The sequence below is a fragment of the Hesperophylax consimilis genome, chromosome 16, assembly GCF_061612785.1.
Source record: "Hesperophylax consimilis isolate HC1 chromosome 16, BYU_Hcon_1.0, whole genome shotgun sequence".
Taxonomy (NCBI): Eukaryota; Metazoa; Arthropoda; class Insecta; order Trichoptera; family Limnephilidae; genus Hesperophylax; species Hesperophylax consimilis.
In genome coordinates, this window is record NC_142851.1 from 26,729,389 (window position 1) to 26,752,818 (window position 23,430).

Sequence of the window (23,430 nt, forward strand, 5' to 3'; positions counted from 1 at the left end):
GTTTATCGAACATACCCACTTCCCAAACCGTGGACTCTGCCAAAGAGGTGACACAAATATGGGAATGCTTAGTTATAGGGTATTTAGTGAACTGAATTTTATTTTAAAAGATTGAAGTCGATAGAAAAAAATATTTATTTTAGTAGAAGAGTTGCTTTTTTAATTTAGAATATTTTCATTTTGTGTATTTGAATGTCTTTATTTTTACGTTGACCATTCTACATTTTATAAAAGTTCCAATTCCAGAGAAACGTTAAAAGCCTTTGTTACATCTGTGTTTTAACGTTTGTTATTGTAACCATCATATTTAGAACGCTCCACAATGTGAGAATTATAAGCTGCTAGTGGTCTCTGTAAAATTTAATGAACAACCCGTTCTTGACAATAATATGTACACGTAATCAAGGTGATACGGATGTTCAGTGTCAATATTATATAAACTTTTTTCATTCGATTACCAGCCAGATACATTATCATCTAAATTAATCACAAGAAACCCCTTTTTATTTTCTCAGCGATTATCTGATAAATATAGCTCGGCGGTCTGAAAACATGTTTTCAAAATGTTTCCAATTCGACGAAATTCGTTATTAATTTCCACACCTCGTGATGTCTGGGAAATTTTCATATTAAATCCAAATTACAACCGCAAATTTCGTTTCGCTGAACCTTTTAATATAAATATGTAATCAACAAGTGTGAAACAGGCTTTAAACGCGAGCCAAATAAAATTTTAAAAACCTAAATACTAAAAGACTTTCGTTTAGAGAAAAGGCACATTTTTTGCTTAGAAGGTCTTTTAAAAAATATCACCCTTGTTTTTTTCTCATTAAATGCCCATTATTAAACGGAAATAATAATTTTGCGACCAAATTAAGCAGAAATTGTTTATCTGATGTAAATAAAACTATCAAACAATAAGCATGGCGTTTTCTGTTTAGAATGTCAAGATTATCGAAACTGTTTTCAGATGGCATTGGATATCCATTTCTGATATTAAACATGGCGTAATTTGTGTCAAATATTTTGGTAGCCTGGAACAAAACTGTCGAAAAAGAATGTCTAGTTTCGACGTTTCGATAATTCAACAATGATTGGTGGCTACGCTGGTCTTGTGTTTTTGACGTAAGTATACAGCATAAGTGTCGGATACTACCGTATCCATACAGAAAAGGGCCTTAGCTACCAGATCTGAATAGATAGATACTTCTTAACCAGTTCCATGATTACTCAACTCAGTGACAATTCAACATACCTTTAAAACGTGATATAAAGTCATTAGAAACGATGAAAAAAAAATTAAACCTAACCTAATCTAACCTAACCTAACCTACCCATAACCCAGTTAAAAAAAATTGTTTCATCATTTTCCATGACTTTTTAAAGATGTGATGAATAATCATTTTGATGATTTATCCGGTCACCCTCTCAACCACCCTGCTACCCCTTTTCTTTCCATCAAACCCATAGCTCTCCAACTTCCTTTTGCCTTACAACTACCCCCAAGACATCGTAGCTCAGTTGGCTTTGGACGGTTCATGGAATGAACACAACACAAAAAGTAGTTTAAAAAAATTAGATTTATGTATATGTGTACGAGTATATCTAATTCAATTTATTTATTAGTCTCCCGGAATATATGAAAAAGAGAAACGGCAGATTATAAAAAATCATTTATTTATAATCTCAAATAGATTGATTGATAAAACGAAATATGCTACGCAATGAATATTGTATTGTATCTTAAAATACAAGTTATTAACTATTACTAGAAACTTACTTGACACTAGTTCCTCATAAATATTCACATTAAAATTCCGACAAAAAGGGTAGAAGATTTAAAAGCGCCTAGTTAATCATTTCTAGTAAAGGTAGTCTGAATTAAGTACCAAAGTATTCAATCATTTCCCCAGAACGTATGGGGTGATGTGAGAGGAAGATTGTAGGTAGTCAGTTTGAGTAAAATGTCTACCCTAGTTACGGGTTACGGCTTACTGTGTCTCTCTAGGGAGAAATTAATATCCCGGGCCTTTCTCGTCATATTCTTGGTTTGTGATAGTCGAAACCGTTTCGAATTTTAGAAAGATTTCTAGAAAGTTAATGAATTTCTATGATATTGTCATAAAGTATCTGTACGAATTGGGATCTTTTACGTATTTTTTTTCAATTATGACTCGGGGTTTTTAGATAATAAACTGGTAAGTGAAAACGTTACTGATTTGTGTGCGTTTTTCAATATTTTAATAATTTCCGCTCAGTGTTAAGTTAGTTGCAGATTTTAAAAATTTTATTTTTATATATTTTTTGTAATATAAGGAATATGCATACATTAATATTTAACAATATTACATTTTAGATCACCTTCGGTTATATATACCTTATCAGAAAAAAGGAGTACTTGTGTCTGATAAGGGAGCCACGATTCTTACATAGGTTTTAAGTTGTAATAATATTTTTGGATAGAATATATATTTTTCAATTTAATGTTTAATGTTCAGGTTATTCTGAAAGTATGTCTTTCTTTAAAAATAGATAATGAAAACATTGTGATAAGGTGAAGTAGGACTTGTTCTACATTTCGGGACGTTCTGATTAATTATGAGGAAGCTACAAGCAAAAAATGTGTATATTCTTGGTTTACCATATATTGTAGGTAATAGGCATTAAAATCGCTTGACAAACGCAGTCTAGAAACGTTCGATTTCAAGCACAAAACTGGTTTTTATTTATTTTGTAAATAATTTTATAAGAAAGCAAACAAGTTAATCAAGTGAAACTGTCGCAGATAATCTTAGGTAAAAATAATTCATTTTTTAAAAGTTGTTTTCTTTACGCCTTTTGTATTGAATTTTTTTTTTTAGTAGTTTACATTTATATTTTTTAGTGAGTAATTTATTATTTTATTTATATTCTACTCAAGTGATACGATAGGAAAACCTTTAATTTATCTAAAGCATATTTTTTGGCATTCATAACATACACCAATTCATTAATCAAAATAGTTATTTGACATTAAGCTTCGCCTTGGTATCTATCAGAAGCGGTTCCTACATAAATGCTTTGGATGCTCCGCATCCCTTGCGTTATAATGTTCCTAATAAAAATCTTTGTTTACTAATTTTGTTTTAGCCGTAAACACCAGCACTATTACAACTATTGCATACTATTTTTTGTCTATGTTTGCATATTTTTCGTGGGTTAATCTATAGATTTATTTATTGTATGATACTAAGTATATATTTATGGGCCAAGATTCCTTTTACAAAAAGTCACCGACCGTCATTGTAAGTTAAAGAAGGAGTAAACATGAGTTTTGAAATCTGTGTTGAAGGAGGAAGGAAACGCAGAAGTTTGTAAATAACTCCGCTGTTGAAATGTGAGCAAAAGTTAAAATCTTTAAAAATGCCCGTTTACGTGAGGGCTCCAAACCAATGATTGTTTCCGAACTCTGTACTGTTATTATAAATGTTAAACCTTGGAAAACTTAATTTCAACAATTATCCAAGTCGGGTATTTCATCATCCTCTTGATGGCTTTTCCATGGGGTAACTTATATCATTAAAATAACAAATAAATATTCGCAGAACATAGAAATCTCAGGTAACTTATACAATATTAATTATCCACTATGTTTAGTATTTAAACAGTTTTGGATGATATATACCATTTTCCCATCATATACCTACTGTCATACCTACTATCCATTTCCTTCCTTAAAAACAGCCTTACCCACACTTGAAAAAAATAAGATTTTATGTTGCATTGTAAATTATCGCAAGTCAGTCGAATTCGTGTCGTATAGCAAGAAGGTTCTCCATCTTCGTGTCACCTGTTTCTGTACTTCATTTTATTCAACTTAATTTCAATTTCAATTTGTAATATTTTTTTTTTTTTGTAATATCTGCATTAACAGTAAAGCGCCCCTGAGGTGATATCTCACAAAAACAAATCATCCAATAAATAAATAAGGTGCAATCGTAGTATCTTCGTTGTATTATTCACATGCTTTGTGCTAAATATCAAAATCACATCTCGTTGTGGAGGAAATTTCATCCGAACAGTGCAAGTACATCGAGAGCCCTATTTCCCGGATTCATGGGAATTCAAGGTAGGCTGTTTCCTTCATTGCACTTTTCCCGTGATTTATTCGAAATCAATTAAATGTGCTCTTTATTGTCGTATTTTTTTGTGGATTTGATTTACGGTTCATTTTACGTGTATCTAATAGAACACGTTACACACTATTTATAAGTTTAGTACCGAATAATAAACTCGGAATTTATAAATAAATGAATAAATAGGAAATATGCGTACTTCTGTGAAAATGCTTTCAAGAGGATGGAAAAATCTCCCTTCATTTGTCGAAATCATTTTGAAAATGGCTGGAAAATTTAGCTCAGAACAATGATAATAATAAATATATTTTTAAATAAAAAAACACACTTCAAAGAATATCTAAAAAACAATACAGATCAAAAAAACAGACGCGAAAAACTTAATGTCCTTTACATCATTTCTCTCGAATTTGAATCGGTGTGTGCTCAAAGAATATCTCACACGTGTAGGAGTTTTTTCCACCATAAAATTAATTAAGTTTTACAAGAAAAATGTTGTATCCATGAATATCATATTTCCGTTGAGTCGTGATTACAAGAAGAGAGCTTTTTTATAAATGTTGGTTACCATTGAAAACGGTTATATTAAGCATTTGTATCAAAGCAAATAACAAGTGCTTAGTTGAAAAAAAGTTGAAAATTTTTCGTACTAATTGTAATCTTCATTACTAGATAGTGGACATGTTCAAACCAAGTTTTTCTCTTGCTTTTTACTCTATCTTGGTGGATTAGTGTTTAGAAAATATTATTTATTTATTTATTAATTTACGGAAAATATGTCCATTAAAACCATTTTCTACGTTTTTCTAAAGAAGATAGGTTTAAAGTTTGTTCAATTTCCTAATATATATTATATTACAAATTGATTTGCTAATTTCTAAAGGTAAAGTTTTCTACTGGTTCACATTAAAAATTTAAATTAAACATAGTGCACATTAAAGGTTTAAATTGAGATTAACTACCCAACAACATATAATGGACTTGGCCAACTTTTGGCTATAACCCCACGGTAAAATAAGAAGAACATGTTGTATAACATAATATCGGCCGTCCGATTGGTAGTTACTCTCAGTATCGCCATGCTAAACGATAACCATTCATAATCGAAAAGTGGTTTAAATGGCTTTAGTCGTGTTTAACCTTTTCCTCCTCTCTCAATCAGACTCACAACACACCCCAAGAAGGGAGGCCGTAGTCCCAATGGCTCTAGCAACTGCACCTCTTTTGCGATTTCCGTGTAAAAAATACAACCGTTAAATCAAAGTTTTTTTACTATTATATTGTAATAATATTTTAAGATTTTTTAAAAGTAAAAATATAAAAAATGGCTTGACTGAGCATTGAACCTTCCTACCTAGGAACTGCAGTCAACAACTCATCAACAACGAGTCTGCGATTTTCAGCTATCGGGAAGTAGGTTCATTTCTGCCTTCATGATTTGCGAAATTTGAAATTCAATTAGATTAGAGAATATTTAAAAGGGAATTCATCCCGCAACCACATTCGGACTATAAAAGGAATTCATCCCGCAACCATATTCCGACAGTAAAAGGAAGTCATCCCTCAACCACTTTCCGACGATAAAAGAAATTCATCCCGCGATCACATTCCGACACTAAAAGGAATTCATCCCGCGACCACATTCCGACATTAAAAGGAATTCATCCCGCGACCACATTCCGATGATAAAAGGAATTCATCCCGCGACCACATTCCGACACTAAAAGGAATTCATCCCGCGACCACATTCCGACATTAAAAGGAATTCATCCCGCGACCACATTCCGACATTACAAGGAATTCATCCCGCGACCACATTCCGACAATTAAAGCTATACCTAACGACGTTACAACTAATTTATGAGGTCAAAATGTTGTTCATAAATACTTTACTCAAACTGACACAGACAATAAAAGGCAGATGTCTTCAAGATGAAAAGTTAATGGAATGAAAATATTGTTCTTGCATGTTTTCATAGCCCGTAGGGTGAATTTACCATTATTTGAGAGGACTGGGCTGAGACCCGTACCTTTCTTGCGAGATTCCCAGAACGCCAATCGGGTTTTTTTTTTCACAACGAAATTGGTCCAAGCACACAGCTGTTCACTTCCAGAGTTTTTATGCCTTTTTATCCGGTTTGAACATAGCGGAGGCACATTTTTTATGTATTATTCTGGGGTAAATTGTAACAGCGAAAGTAATGTACCTAATGCTTTCAAGGCAAATAAATACACCTGGGGGCATTAACATTAATTTGGTTTGCTTATTTTTCAACTGGAAGTAATGGTTTGATTCATAAAGATTTCAAAGGGAAAAATATAAAAATGTGTAATTAGAATAATCCCTGAACTTTTGAATTGCCACTTTTATAATGTTAGCAACCATTCAATATCGAAACGTTTATTGATATAATTTCACTGTATTAAGTAACTGAAATAGAATAGCCGGACACTTCTCAATCTTCCACTCTCTCGTTTCCTTCCCCTCCCATAAGCTTCACGACAATTTTTCCAAAATTGGTTGTGTTTCCCAAATTTCCAATACATTGTTGCTTTACAAATAGAATCTAATCTATTTAACCCCTTCAATAATAATCATTAAAAAATTAAAAATGGAAAAAAAAAACCTTTTTTATAATTTTTTTATCAATGAATTTTATTTACTCAAAATATATATCCTCATATAAAAACCATTTCTGGCCCAAAATGGGACTGAATATTGATGTTGTGGTGCATAGTGTGAAAAAATAATTAAAAATTTTCTTTAGTATGAATTCCGAATTCTGGCCGCCCGAGTATACTCGGGCGTGGTCCTTAAGAGGTTAAAGAAAATAAAGATTATGTTGGTAACTCTCAGTCTATGTATGGTACAGTTAAAAATGACATAAGATAATATGAATTAGCTCAGTTGTCAGACCATTTCCCCGGCAACGAAGAGGTCTAGGGTTAAATTCTTAGATGTGATAGAATCTTTTTCTGTTTCACATCTTTCGTTTGAGAGTCCTTAATATAGTCTTCAATGACTAAATAAATTTAACGTATTCAAAAAAAGCAAAATAAAAACTTAATTTATTATGTATTATTGATTAAATGCATTATTTTATGATTTTATGGTAAATGGGTATGGTATTCGAAAACTCCATTTAAAAATGTCAGCCTCAATTACCCATTTTATTTTAAACGTCAAATATCGCGCTTTATCTATCAGTGATTGATGAAAAGTCCACCAACTCACTTAATTATTCTCGTTGATGGATGTTCACATCACATAGCCATAATAATATTAGATTTGTTATGGGAGAGATAACCACTTCACACACGGAGAAAACGTAGTGACATCAAATATTATGTTTTTGCACAAAAACGGCGCTATAAAAGTCATCCAGGTATTATTATTATTATTGAGTTCTTAAAAATCTGGTCAAATTATTCGTTTGCCTGTTAAAAACAGGACGAGAGGCATATAACGAATGATTTGTCAAATTTCATAACAAACTATCAGTAAAGCTTGGATATGTTATAAAATAACTCGAAACACGTGTTCTTAAAAATAATAATATTTTCGCATCTCGTCCATTACATTTATTCAGACAAGGAAACCTCCATGAACACGTGTTCAGGTATATTCTGATTGCTTTTTAAGGAAAGGAAGGCGAAGAAGATCTGAGAAGGAAAACGCCATCAAGATCTAGACCAACCTCACCCCATGAACACGGGCATTCCTGCTAAGTCACCAAACGTAGCGGACCAGGCGGGGGACCTATGGCAGGGGTGTTGGTTATCCAATAAATAGTTAGTATCAATACCCGCCTCATAAATTGGATGTAGTCATGTAGTCATATTTTTAACAGTATCTTGATAAAAAGAAAGCCGTATTCATTTTTCTCCGTGCAATAAGTAAGTACTTACATACTTATTATGTGGTTAGCAAAGATTGCTTTATTTTTAATCATTGAAGACAATGTTAACGACAAGGAAAAATGTAATCTAGGAATTGAACCCTCAACCTTGCCGGGCCTTTGCTCTGCCACAGCTAATTCCTCCCTTGACGGTCTTATTTAAGAAGAAGCTACAACCCAAAAATATGTATATTCTTGGTACCTATACGTTTTATTGTAGGTGATAGGCATTAAAATCGCCTGACAAACGGAGTCTAGAAACGTTCGATTTCAAGCAATTTTTGGTTTTTACTTATTCTGTAAATAATTTTATAATAAAGCAAAAAAGTTAATCAAGTGAAACTGTCACAGATAATTTTAGATATAAAACTGTATTTTTTTAAGTTGCTTCCTATATGCGTTTTTACAATTCTATAGAAAAAATATTTTTTGTAGTAGTTTGCATTTATATTTTTTATTGAGTAATTTATTTATTTATTTGTATTCTACTCAAGCAAAACGATAGGAAAACCTTCAATTTGAATAAAACATATTTTTTTGGTTTTCACAATGTACACCAATTCGTTATGAAGATTGATCAAATTAGTGATTTGGCGCTAAGCTTCGCCTTAACTGTATCATCCTTCGACTAAAAGCTACCAATATTTTCTTAATTTTATTAACCATATTTTCATTGGCAGCTATCCTTATATATGATTGCATGATTTTACTCTAACTAAATGAAATCTAGATAGTGCCTTAGCTAAATACATCATTTTATTTTAATGTACGGTATATATTGACTTCTACAAGTCTAAGATGATTCTTTTTCGGAATAACTTAATGAATATACTCTGAATATATTGAATACAATATTAACGACTCTCAAACGAAAGATGTTTATTATTTACAGTCTGTGCTTATACCAAAGATTCACCACTCGGAAGGAGAAATAGCTGTCACATTTTTTATACAAAAAGATTACATCCCACCTGGAAATTTTCCTACGAGTTTAGATTATTAAATTCTCTTCTCGACTTCATTCAACCATCGTTTATTATTTTTTTCGGTAGAGAATGTCGAGTTCTATCTCTGAACAGATAACATCTAAAAGTTTTTTCTAAATTGATTCCAGATAATGTTGCCAAATTATCGCCAAAAATATTTTACTCTAAAGCAAAGCTAATGACATCGATTACCTGATAAAAAAATATTTTCGATGTTTGAAAACTTGTGATCAATTTCACCCGAAGTAAGAAATAATTGAGCTCAATTCGGAAACACGTACACGCCTACATAGCTATTAATAATAAAAATAATCGGATAATTTGTATTGTGCCGTTTTCGTGAAAAATCATCTTAAAGACGTTCTATAATAATTATGATTTCTTAGGCTCGAACAGATACAGAAAACGCACTTACTTGGCAGGTTACTTCAAATAAACACACTTTTATTAGAAAGCTTATGCTTGTTATAAGATACATTGAAAACAACGGAATGATTCTACATTTGATGTTAGAATATTAGTGGCAAAATTTAAATTCATAGAAAAATAATAATTAATTATTTTATATATTATTATTTTAACTGTTCAATTTTAGGACTCGAGAATTTTTACGAAATGACCTTAAAAAGTTTAGAAAATCTTCTTGGGTTTTAATGCAAAAGTATCAATATTAGGCCTCCAATAGTAATACTTTTCAATAAATTTGCACTAGTCTATAGTAATTCTCTTCAATAGTAATCTTGTCAATAGTAATACTTTTTAATATTAATACTTGTCAATAGTAATGCTTTTCAGTGGAAATACTTTTCAATAGTAATACTTATCAGAAGTAATACTTTTAGATAGTAATATTTGACAATAGTAATACTTTTCAATAGAAACACTTTTCAATAGTAATACTTGTCAATAGTAATACTTTTCAATAGAATTTCTTTTCAATAGTAATAAACTTCTATCAGTGAATTTCTTCGGCGCGTTATGCGAAATTAGTTGGTCCCCGTTTAGTTTCGTCGACTTTCTTAGTAATTTACTATTCTGTCCTCGAATACGTGGCTCAGGTTACTAAACTAGTAGACAGAAGAACCATAATGAATGAAAATTTTGTGTTATTTTAAGATCTGACAACGACGTGCTCGGTTTAAATCATAACTATTAAGTAGCAATCTGTAGCTATGAAGTAAAAACTATATGAGTTTATGTTTTGATTTCACGATGGCCTGTCATTCATTCACAGGTTATGGATCTTTGGAACATCGTTAACCTATTGAGCATTTTGCTGACCGTTATCAAAAACCGTTAATATTTTCTGAATAGGTCGTACCGAATGAAATAATTGGTACCTTCCTCCAATATTTGCGGGTGTAGATGTGGATCAAATCTGTGCTCAAGCTGACGCAAGACAAGAAAGTTTTAATACGCGGGTGACACGCGGCGGCAAATTGCTCAACGCGGGCCCACTCACGTATGTGCTATTACTCCATTCATATATAAATATATATATACATAATTACATGCCTTCATACAAACTTATTTGAAATATATTTTTATCTATAAATTGAAAAGCGCCCTTGGCTGATTTTTGAATTGATTATTTGAATACTTTCGATTCATACTATTATACCGAAAATGAATGCTATTTGTGAGCCAAGGTGTTGTGCAACGGACGTTTGTCAGGACTGTTTTACTCAATTATATGCTCTAGATCAGTGATTCCCAACGGAGGCGATAACAACCCCTTGGGGCGTTGATGAGATCCAAAGGGTGGTGGCTTCAAGGGCAAATGGGGTTGGTGAAAAGTACCAAGGGGGCGGTGAGAGGCTGAAATTAAGGTAAAAAAAATTTGAATAAAAACATTTTCCTAATGAAGTCAAAGAAGTTGTAGGTACATTTTTGCAAAAATCTTTGCAAATTTAACTTTCATTTGGCAATATTGATGGATTAATAGTATTTTTGTTATATTCACAATATTGTTAAAAAAAACTATTTTTTAATTTAAAAAACAAACATTTCCATGTTATAAATCATCTCAGAATGTTAAAAATCTACCCGTTTCCATCATTATAAGTGGAATATGTAGCTTGAGCGGCAGCCAATAACTACCACATTACTAACTGGTTGTAATATTTTTTGATATTGATTTTTGACGTGATATTTCTAAACTTGTAACTTTTACATTAAAATTGTATTTTTTCCTTAAATACTACAATTTTTTTTTTAATGGGGGGGAGGGCGTTAAAGAAAAACATACATGGAAAGTGGGCGGTGAGACAGATAACGTTTGAAACCTCTGCTCTAGGTGAAAAGTAATATAATTTTTTTATGTACAGTAAGCTTATGGTGCAGACTACGCTAATCAAATAACACTACCATCACTGCCATGGTTGTATAAATGGAGTCCCTCCTGATAGCCTTTTGGAGACGTGAGATGTTTAAATATCCTCCATAAACGGCTGCTTTCTTAGATTGGATTAATTATTCATATCTAATAATTTAGATTTTAATATTATTACTCACCCATTTTTTTCACTGAGGTTTGAGAATTCTTTAAAAAAATATATTATTAAAGCGAGTATAATTTTTCAATCTCTTTAAAATCATTAATTTTTAGTCAAAATTTCATGCAAAAACATTCACAAAAAAGTCATGTAAAAACTACCTTACTATAATCACTACGTATTTTATTGTAAATCCAGTCTTTATGCGTATTGATATGTAAAACTTCTTACGCAAAAAATTCTACCAATGATTTATGTGTAAAATTTAGACAGATAGTTAGGAAATTGTATATGGTTTCCAGTGAAAAAACATTCCTAGAAAATTTTCGGTAAAACGTTCAAAATTGCTTTCACTGGTTTTCAAACTGAACCTAATTACAGAAAATATGGTTTGTATTTCATAGAAATCAGAAGATTACAGTTTGAGTGTTTCTGTTACTGGAAACCTTATTCACTTTCGAAACTTTTCATTTACTGATAAACAATCTCAATATAACTAGAGTTAGCAGACTAGAAAGTGATATTTTGGGCATTTTGAGTGCTGGCGGCCCTTACTACAACGTACAAATAAACAAAAATAAACGTTTATGATGTTTTGATAACATAAAGTCGAGTAAATTTTTTGCAGGACGACGGAAATGGGCCTCCTTAAGGCTTTCGCTGGTCAGTTCTAAAATAAAACCGACTTTCAAACAAAGGAAGTAGGTATGAATATATCTGTATATCTTTTGACGCAACATGTTAAAGGTCAGGTTTTAAGTTTTACTCCGTTATTTTACGTTAAAATGGGTATTACAACAATAATCATCATAAAGCTTTTTTTCTCAAAAATTCGTTTTCTCTGACTTTAATTGATTAAAGAAAAGTAAATTGAATAGGTTTCAGATCTTTTATTAATTATGAATACTGCTCGTAGCCAATTGAACTACTATAAGAATAATAAGATGAAAGTTTTGAGGGTGAACAAAGTGGAGCAGGAAATAATATCGTGAACGTTAATATTGGGACGTAACAAATCTCTAAGCGTAGATAAAGCCGTACCAAGCTACTCTTCTTAACACTTTGAGTGTCTACTACGACCTAAAATAAAGACATTTTATTACTTCATGATGTTTATAACAACGGGATGACTCAATTAAATTTGTAATGATGCATTATAACAATCACCCTTCCATATTATCAATAATATTATATCGAAAACAGACAAATAATGTTCTTCATCGTCGCTTATCCAAACATTATTGGCCAAGATTATAATTATTAAATAAGAGATCGTATCACATAGGTACTTGAAAAATAGATAGAAAGTAACTTACGATTCTAAAGATTATGACTTGTAAACAAATAAAAGTTCACACGTGCAAGTACAATATCAAAACATTTATTTAAAACAACATTGTATTTGTTTTTGTTACTTAATACAAATTATTATTTAGTAATCATTTTACAGAATTATTTTTTTAATACTAATAATGGTGTAATTAGTAACTGCTTATTGTAATTTTTTAACTTATTTGTCTATTTCTATATTTAAATTTTCAGTATACTACTTATCCTGTTGAAGAAAATTTCGGTTTTGAAACTCTTATTTTAATTAAACCCTGGCAGAGGTCTTATTTATACTGTAAGTGATTTATAAATATTTGGTCAGCTGTTTCCTGAAATATTGTCGTGGCTTAGAGAAAATCAAAGAAAACTTTAACTAAGACTTTAATTATTAGCGTTTTGTTAATTTGTGTAGAAAATTTCATATGTCGATTTTTTTAAATAATTGGTAAGTTTGGTATTTTTTAGACGGTTAACAAACCTAGTTCTACAAAACAAATAACTACAATGGCAAAGAAGTTTTGTCAGGAGAATTATAATTATAAAAAAATATTTAAATTATTGAAAATCATTTTTAAACTTTAAATTAAGAAAAAAATATAGACCTACCTTTTAAATAGCAGACTCCATCTCACTAATCACTTAACAATTTTAAAGTTGGAATAATAAAATTCTAAACTCAAAGAATTTCAAAAACCAATCATAATAATCTTATCGTAAAAAGTTTATCTGGTTTCGCGCCAAAAATTTTCCCGCTGAAAACGCCAGAAGCACAACCTCACCCGGACAAGGAGCGCGGCGGACTGACCCTACTAAATCCACTATTATTAAACTGGGATGACTTGACGAATCAAAGGGGGATGAAAAATGACAAAATAAGACCACTTTGTAAAAAATGCTAATCATTCTCTCTAAGATACTTTAAACAAGCACGTTCGGGGTGGACCCTTTTTACAAAGTGTATTAAGAAGTGATATTTTTTCTATCATTTTCCTGAAAATTCATACTCTACATATAACTAAAGTCTGGATTCATGATGCAAGAAATTTACCACAAAATGAATAATTTAATGAAAATGTTCGTTTTTAATGCTGCGTTAGATTTTTTTTCGCATCTGTGTCATAGACCCTTTTGCTGTGCGGTTATTGTTGTAGTATTTACATAAGGCTGTATGTGATTGAGATTTCTTGTGCGTAAAGAAGAAGTATGTATTATTATTCGTTCGACGTTCGGTGGAACCGTTTGGGCGGAAAGAAACGAGAAGCGCCTTTTAGAAAGGAAAGCGGCTGGAAACGCGGAGGAAATGTTCCTTATTGGAAAATTTTACACATGAAGTGTCGTAATTGAATGGGACGGCTGACGATCCAGCGAGTTTGGGAGGTTCAAATATGCCGTGTGATGTTTGACAAGCATTTCAATTATATATCGAGGATTTTCATTTTCTTTTTTATAAAGCAAAAAATGGCACCGTTTTCAATTTAAAAAATAAAGAGAATAAATTAATGACAATAAACGAAATTTAGACTACTATACATTACCACCTACACTCTTCAATTACTTCTAATTACTGTCAAAGTAATATTTCCACTATACTGTCAACACAATGCTGGGAGCAATTCGTCCTAATACCTATTTTTTATACTGGTTTTCCCATATGTAACTCTTAATGCACGGTGTGCGGAACCTCATAGTAAAAGCAAAAAAACTGACGAATCTCCGTCAAATTTGTGGTAAAACTTTTATTGATTTGGGCTTTCGTTTTCGAGTAAATCCGAAGTTAAAATAAGATGCGTCCAAGCTTAGACCCAGCTCCAACATTTTTAACCCTTTGATTATAAAATGCTAGATAGAAAATAAAATGTTTTTTTTGGGTTATCTGAGTGGTGTAAATTCACCAACTTTCCACTTGTACCACGAGTTTCTAGACACCATGTATTTACCACAAACATAAAAACAATTTCTTTTGAAAAAACCCAATTGAAACTATTTGAAAGCCAAATGATAAAAAATTTTCTTTCGTCTTTGGTTCCTTTTCTGGCCGCCTGAACAGTTAACCTTGTCAATCTGACATGAACAGCAATTACTGCTCGCATCATGTTTCAAACATATTGTTAGATTTAAAAAAAAAGAAAATATCAATGATATTAAAATAAGTTCATTTCTGAAGGAAGAAAAAGAACATACTGTAAGACTTTTCGAGTTTTCAAACTCGAACAAGATCACAATTTTGAGGTAAATGTAAGTATAAAAGGTCATGGGGATAGTTTTACTATTTTGTCATGGAAGTAAAAAAAAGAATTGCTGAATTGTCTTTAAGTCAAATTGAAAACGTCGATGGTCAATGCCGAATCGTTAAGCAGTTGAGTCGCTCTGTTGATTGGCGCGTTCTGGTAGGCAAAAGTCCTCACTTTCGGAGTATAAAACGGTGCAAGGGAACTCCCACGACTATATTTAACTTGTTAGGCACATATATCTTTTTAATATAAGTGGATTAAGTATATTTCCAGATATTGATTTAAAAAATATTTGCTTATAAGTTGTTGAAATCGGGCATTCCTATTAAGAACAAGGATGGTTATAGGAATAGATGGTAAGTATATTATCTCATACATAGTAACCTATACACCTCTTTTGTTCTTTTTCTATTTCTAGTATATAGCTTTGTTCAGAAGGGGCCAACTGATGAAGCTGTATTCCAGGATCACATCATGTGTTCTTCGTATTACGATTCCGTAAGTAAATGAAATCCAAGCATTTTGTTAGCGTGGAATACAATTAAGATGCGTAGAATTTGATAAAGAGAATTGCTTCGAAAATCTTCGAAGAATGGAATCGATGTGACTTTCAATAGCTTAAAAAAGTTTAATATCATCAGCGAAGAGGAGATATTTTAAGTCGTTAATGGTCTGGCCAATGTCGTTAATGAATAAAAGAAAGAGGATGGGCCCTAGGTTTAATCCCTGGGGAATCCAATGCATACAACATAATGCACTTAACACAACCAGAAATGTGCGGTTTATGGGTTAGCTGTAATTGAGCGATCTGCATACGTTGTTTTTATTCAACAATCCAAAAAATGCTTTCTTCTAATAAAAAAATCAAGTTAAGAATATTTGAAAATGACCTTTAAAACTTTTTAAGATCATCAAACATTATTTTTTGTCTACTTAAAAAGGTGCATTCTCTGGAATTGATTTTCAAAAACTTTTGATTATGCCCCGTAAAGGCAGTTTCTCAGCATCCAACCATAAAATTATAAACCACGCGGGAGTGCCTACTCTTTCTTAAAATCGGAAATATAAAAAAAGTTTCCACACGATTTTAACGAGATGTTGGATAAATTATTACTATGGGAAAACTTTGGTCATTATCACCAGAATCCGTTTGGATAGGGTGAAAAAAATTGGACAAAAGGGAGGAAATAATGTCGTCGCTTGATGAAATGTGAGTTAAACGTCATCCCGTGATATTTCACAGCTGAAATAATATTTTTAATTATTGTTTTAGAAAACTATTTGAACTGGGTTAGTACTCTATTTGATGTATTTCTTTCACATTTATTTTAATTAATTAATCCATAAATCCTAAGCTTTATAGAATATAAATTTTTATAATTGACTGAGCATAGCGAAGTCCTGTTTCAACTTGACCGTTTTGAATTTCGGTGGTTTGTACGTTCCGTTTCCGTTTTAGTATAGGTAGATGCCGTTTTAATAGTTCAGTAGTTATAATTTATTCAAATGTTAAATCGTTGTGTTTATTCGTACTTTCTTTATAGAATTTTTTTCCATATTTATAGTACCTAGCTACCTGAAGAGAGTTAAAAAAAGTAATTGTCATTGAGATAGTGACGTCTCTTTCGAGAGATTGTATGATTGCTGATTTTAAATTTAAAAAAAACGTAACATAAAATAAATTATTTTTAATTAAGTAGGTAGGTATTATTAGTACAGCTTCTTACCAATCTTGTGATTTCAGAGGAATTTGATTTATTAAATAGGAGATTTAATAAATCAAATTTATTGGACGCGAGGTCTTTTTTTACATTAACTTCCCTCAGGGCCTGTGTCATTTTTGAGAATGCTGTATGGGGGGAATTTTTCGAGGAGAAGGAGTGAATATGACCTCTATATATAATATAGGTATACGTCAATTAATAATAATAATATTTTATTCCAGAATGTGGGGAGGTTAGTGCAATCGCACACGTCCCATATAGATATACATTTTTTTTTTTGTATTATAGATATAATAAATTAACAAATAAGGATAACTATGCAGGGTGTGGTCTTGAGTGCGTTTGGGCCCAGCGCTCACTCAGGAGTGGCGCTTGGTGCTAGTAGGCTGCGGTCACCAACGTGTTGGCGGAGGCCATTAGCCACATCCTGGCTCCAGTGACCCGGTATCTCATCAGGCCGGCAAATCCATTCAGTCCTAGTTCCGTGAACATTGTCGATGCGCTGCTGTATCTTCGGTATCCAAATATTATTCTACAGGCGTCATTATATTGAATTCGGAGTCGTTCCATCAAGCAAGTTCGGTAGTGACACCATGTCTCACACGTATTCAGGCCAGTACAGAATGCGTTGAACAATATTTTTAATGGTATTGCTGCATTTGCAAAATTTGCGGGCAGTCATATTAGACACTTTGCCTAGGCTTCTCCTTTGTCGTTCGATATCGCCATCGTCCAATAGGTCTTCATTAATAATGTGCCCCAAGTATTTCACGTTCGAATATGTATTTATTTTTGCCTCGTTAAGGTATACGGGGAGCATATTACTTGTATCTTGACTTTTTCCGTGGTAGAACGCAATCAATTCCGTCTTCTTAGGGTTGTACATCATATTTTGCTGTTTTGCATATTCTTAACAAGTGTTTAGGAGTAATCTTAATCCCTTGATCGACGGAGCTAGGAGGATCATGTCGTCCGGGTAGCTTATATGATTCATACATATACTGTACGACAGCCCGCTCTGATGTCCAGGCGACTTGACAACTCGTCCATGTATACATTAAATATAATGGGGGACATACACCCTCCTTGCCTTACTCCTGACCGCAAATATATCGGCTGGAAGTATGTATTTGCCCACCGTACAACATTTTCCTGCTGGGAGTGCCATCGGGATAGTGTGTTTATAAATAAGGTAGGTATATTCCTAGCTTTCAATTTGTTCCATAATGTTTTATGACAGACCCTGTCGAAGGCTTTACTTAGGTCTAAGAAGCTCCCGTATACGGTAGTTTTTCGTTTCTTGTAGAATTCTATTATTTGCTTTGCAGTATATATTGCCATATTAGTGGATAATCTACATTTAAATCCCATCTGGTTATCTTTAGACATTAGTTTATCATGAATTTTATTTAATACTACCCTTTCAATTAATCTTGCAGTTATAGTTGCTAAAGATATTGGCCGGTAATTGCTGGAGTTAGTCATGTCAGGCTGTCCCGATTTCAGGATTGGAGTTATAATAGTTTTCGTCATTGCACCCGGTATATGGTTGTGTTTAAGTATTGCATTGAACGGTATGTTTAGTAGTTTGGGTATGTATCTACCTCCGTATTTTATGTGTTCAATACTTAGGTTATCATGTCCTGGAGACTTACCAGCCTTAGTGCCTGTTATGGCCTTCATTATACTACTTTCAGAGAGGTAAACTTTTTTTCCATCATATTCCATAATATCAGGGACAGACGGTACTTCATTTCCGGAAATATCTGGAAAGGTTCTTCTTAAAGTATTATCAATTTCCTCCGTGTTTGTGGACCTATCAATTTGGCTGGTGATTCGATTTTTAGTTTTGATCAGGTTATTGCTTTTATTCCAGAACTGGGCAAACTGCTTTGTATCAAGTGATTTTACGATATCATCCATTTTTGTTTATCAGAAGAGCTTTGGCAGTGTTTAAGAGCTATTTTGAACTCCTTCCTTTTTCGTTTTATTTCATCCGCAATGGGACCATGTAATGGTCTCCCATTTTTAATCCACTCCATCAACGCCGATCTGGAATTTTCGTAGTGTTCCTTAATTTGTTGATTCCACCCAGCAATGTCACGATGTGTTTTTGGTTTGCTTTGATCGCTCTCCCGATGAAATACGGAATTGGCAGCCTTACTTAGGGCTTCAACGATGTCTGTGTATATATTTTCCGTGCTTTGTATATGATCGCATCTGTCACATATAGAATCCGAATTACAAATGGATTCGGAGTGTCTTTGATAGATTACACTAAGTAATGCTTCTGCTACAGACGTATATTCACTGATTTTCTTATTATTATTCCTTTTCCATATTATATTATTTGGCTGTTGTGAAATATTAAAAATAGTTGCAGGTAATTTTTCAGCAGCAATTACACAAGATGTCGGCCTGTGATCAGACCAGTCGGTATCATAGTGTATTTTTAGACTATCTATTTTGTTCTTAAGATTATTAGTGCATATACAGTGATCGAGCCAAGAAGTGGTATTATGTGCATCGCTTATATATGTATATGTGTCATTCGGTAGTCTTTCAATATCGATATAATTGTAGTTATTTTCGGTGTAGAAATGAGAGAGTTTTTTCCCGAATATGGAGGATGGGTGAGCGTTGAAATCTCCCATAACAATGGTTTCAAAGTGTTCTTTATGTTGAATGATCGTATGTATTTTGGAAAGGTAGTTGGTGAAGTCGGTAAGGTTATCCGCGTGACATACCGGCATGTAGACAGTCAGTATGCTTATCGTCCCTCCGTTGGTGGTTATCTGAATACCAGCGATGCGGTCATCTGTATTATTGAAGCTTGCAGCTCGTTCCTCCAAAGTACTGCGACTCCTCCGTAGGTTCGGCCTCGTAGCGGTCCGTTTGATAAATCTACAGCAGAGGTACCCCATCCCTGGAAGTTCGGATGAATTAAGGATAGATTCGATGTTTCGTTTTGTAATAACCACGTTTCTTGCAAAAGTATTACATCGTAGATATCGCACATATCTATAACGAAGTTGACGTTTCGTTTAAAACTTTTGCAGTTTATTGAAATTATCTTAATTTTGTTCTTTTCCATTGTATTTTTTTCAATAAACTTTCGGAAAACAGTACCAGTCGGCCGAAATTCTTTGTTCATGTAGGTTTTGTAATCCGTATTCGGTAAAGTCAACTTGAAAGATCCTAACTACGTGTGATTTTGTTGTATTATTTTTTCTATATTTCTATTTTTCTATACTTCCTTAAACAATTAAGTCTTGAAGAGACATGTTCACCGAATTATTCATATTTCGATGTGAGAATCAAACATAACAATATAGCATATTGCCATCGCCAGTTCTGTTGACGTCCAGAAATTGGCATATATCGGAATATATTTTCCCACGATATTAGACTGTCAAAAATAAAATTATTCATTTTTGTCGAGGAAACATGTCACCACTTGTTCGAAACGTATTTACAAGTTTCATTATTTTTTATTTAGGCAAACGAATAACCTGAAAGTGTGTAAATTCCTGTTAATACCACCATTATATCAAAAATGTTTGCTGTGCATCCATGGAGGACTTAGCTATCAGTAAACCTGCGATGCCTGAGTGGGAGCCAGACGTTTTGGACCACCAGCCATTCACTACCCGGTCAATGTGAATCGTGGGAGAAATCATCCAGCGAAACTATTAATACCTTATTCATAGGGTTCATCTTTCGATATTTTTCATTGTATCTATTATTGCATTATAAAGTGAATTTAATTAAATTTTCTAAAGTATTTTTTTATTGGTTTTCATATCTGCATTTTCCATTTTAAAGTTTTTATAACTCCGACCTTCGATTGAATCATAGATTTCGTAACACTTTTTTGACAACAATTATTAACAACATCATTTTTTTATTTTCACATGTAACAAACACGTTGTGGATATACATAATTATAATAAAATAACTTTGTTTTTAATACCACTTAAAGAAAGACAAAGATTCCCGGGTTACGAATAACCTGACAATATTTGAAAATCTCCTACAACCACCACAGTAAGCGGAAAATGTTGCTTGTTTTGTGATAGAGGACTTAGCCAGCCGAGGAAATGAACGCACTACGCCTGGGTAGGAGACCGAAACGCAATGTCAACTCAACCACCGACTGGTCAATTTTCAATATTTAAAACTAACCGGTTTCGGTTCACCCTAAACCTTCATCGGGGTTATAAGATTTATATAAACGTATTAACAATATAATAATTAGAATAAAATAACTTTGTTTGCAAAACCCCTTTATGTTTTATATAACTCTAATAAATATTCAACCGTGTGAACCAAAACCGGTTGGTTTTATATATTGAAAATATACACAATAAAGATGTTATAAAAAACAATATTATTTTATTTATTTTTTGGAATAACTTTATTGAGTAAAACCTCAAATTGTAATATTTAATTATTGAAGACAATATTAGCGATTTCTAAACGAAAATCTGAAAGAGAAAAATCAGAAAAGGATACGGTCACATCTAGGACTCAAACCGAGGACCCTTGCCTTGCTGGAGCACTTGCGATCATACCTTAAGATAGTTGCCAGTAAATAATGTGCGGTGAAAAAATGAAGACATTGTTGGTAGTTCTTATTCGAAGTATGGATACAGTTAAAAGTGACCGAAGTGGATAGGGTCCCATTAGCTCAGTGGCAGAGTTGTGCCCCGGCAAGGCAAGGGTCCTGGGTTCGAGTCCTAGATGTGACCGTATCCTTTTCTGATTTTTTTAATTAAAATTATTTTATTCTAATTATTAAATAATATAACAATATATAGTCCCCATACACACGGATGGCCTCACATATTTTTTTATGCCCTATTTTATTTATGGCAAATTTTTTTTTTTTGTAAAATCGCAATTATATAAAACAAATTGCTTGGGGTAGGGCACGGAAGGGAGGAAAGTAAAGGTAGGGTGGGGAGGAATATTTAGCTGGTGGGAGGGCTGGGAATAGATAGTACTTCTTTAGTATTGACTTGAAGCCTTGAAGGTGGCGTTTAGGATGGCAGCCCTTATATTGGAGGTCGGAGGGTAACTCGTTCCAGACGTGATGTTTGCATTGAGAAGATGGGAAGTAAAATAACGTGAACGATAGAAAGTGGAAGGCGGCCACTTTAGCGAACTGATTGTTGGGTTATTGCTTTTGAATGTATTTTGGGCAAAAAAATTCAGGTTACTGATACAATAAGTGAAATTATTTTTAAAAGATTTGTGTCCAATTACTAATTATTCTTACATTTAAAGAAAAAAAATGTTATCACGGGTAGCCTGGCAGATTCGAAACATCGAAATTGATTTTTATTGAAGGTGGTGAAAATAAATTAAACTAGTCTTTATATTAAAAATGAAGCGTCGTCCCGTTTCTGTGTAAGAGCTACGTCTCGTCTTGCCACGCTTGATACCCAAGATTCAGTTTTACCCCGCCCCGATGCAAAAGATGTTTGACAACAGGAAAAAATCTATCGAAAGAAGTCACAGTCTCAAATGTAGAATTGAACTCGGATCTACCGCTTGCCAGACTGTCTTGTTCCCAATTACCAATTACGCCACGTAATTTTTTGTTCAACCTTCGACGTTTTATGTATTATTACGTATATAAACATATCCTCCCTACTAAACTATTGTAAACATTAGACAACAAAACAAACGCTACAGCAAACTCATTGTGTTCCTGTATTTTCCGAAAATTCAATATTTTTGTCCTTATTCAATTCTCTATACCTATATTTTTTGATTCCCTACCGTCATTTGAAAAATATTACTCGTAATTTAATCTATCGTACTCTAAGCTCTCCACTACATAACACAACATCTCTTCATCTTACATCTTTACTACATGCATATATATTCACACACACCAACTATGCACATATTCACCACATACATTTTTAATATAATAACTATACTTCAAATCATTCCCTAGCACGTACTAACCCAGCCCGATAAAATGTATTTTTTTATTTTGTAAAATTTTAAAATATTACAATTTTGGTGATTTTCTCAACTACCATACCATGCTCGTATGGCAGCCGTACATTATTTCTGTAAGAATAAAAATAATATTACATAAGGGAAAAAAAAAATTTATGGCAAAATACAAATTTAAAATGCATGCTATTATAGAAACCATATAAGAAATAAAAATAAAATTGATTGATAAACGTTGTAGGTACGTACGTACGTACTTATCTAGAAATGTACCAATTTACAGTCACATTTTCGCATTTGAATTTAGCGATATAAAAAATGAATGATTGTGTTTAAACTTTTTTGAAACAATGTTAAAAACTCATGCATTCTTTAAAGAAGGTTCTTCCCCTTTCAAATAATCAATGCTAAACACGAATAAAGTTAATTGATTTATCGTTGCTTAAGGCATTGTATATTTTAGGAGTGATGAACCAGAATTGTCGCTGAGCGAATGTTGTTATAGTTTTAGGAACCACGTATCCCCGGTTTTATGAAAAGCGGGTGTGTGCTTGATGTTATGGAGACACCAGCAGGTTCTGTTAAAATAACTGTCAAAAATCTTAGACCCTAATTTTAGCAAATAGTTCGTTTGGGGAGTGGGTAGGTTGGCATTTAAATATAATTCTCCAAATTAGT

General features: G+C 32.7%; 1 protein-coding gene across 1 annotated transcript in view; it reads right to left on the minus strand.

Annotated features, from left to right (window-relative positions):
• The window catches only part of LOC149416949 (cell adhesion molecule Dscam2-like), a 546,393-nt gene extending 532,795 nt beyond the window's left edge, over window positions 1–13,598 (minus strand). The window contains exon 1 of the mRNA XM_089641351.1: window positions 13,431–13,598. The gene's annotated coding sequence lies outside the window, so the exon portion shown is untranslated. The remainder of the gene's footprint in view (window positions 1–13,430) is intronic.
• Window positions 13,599–23,430: the final 9,832 nt, after the last annotated feature.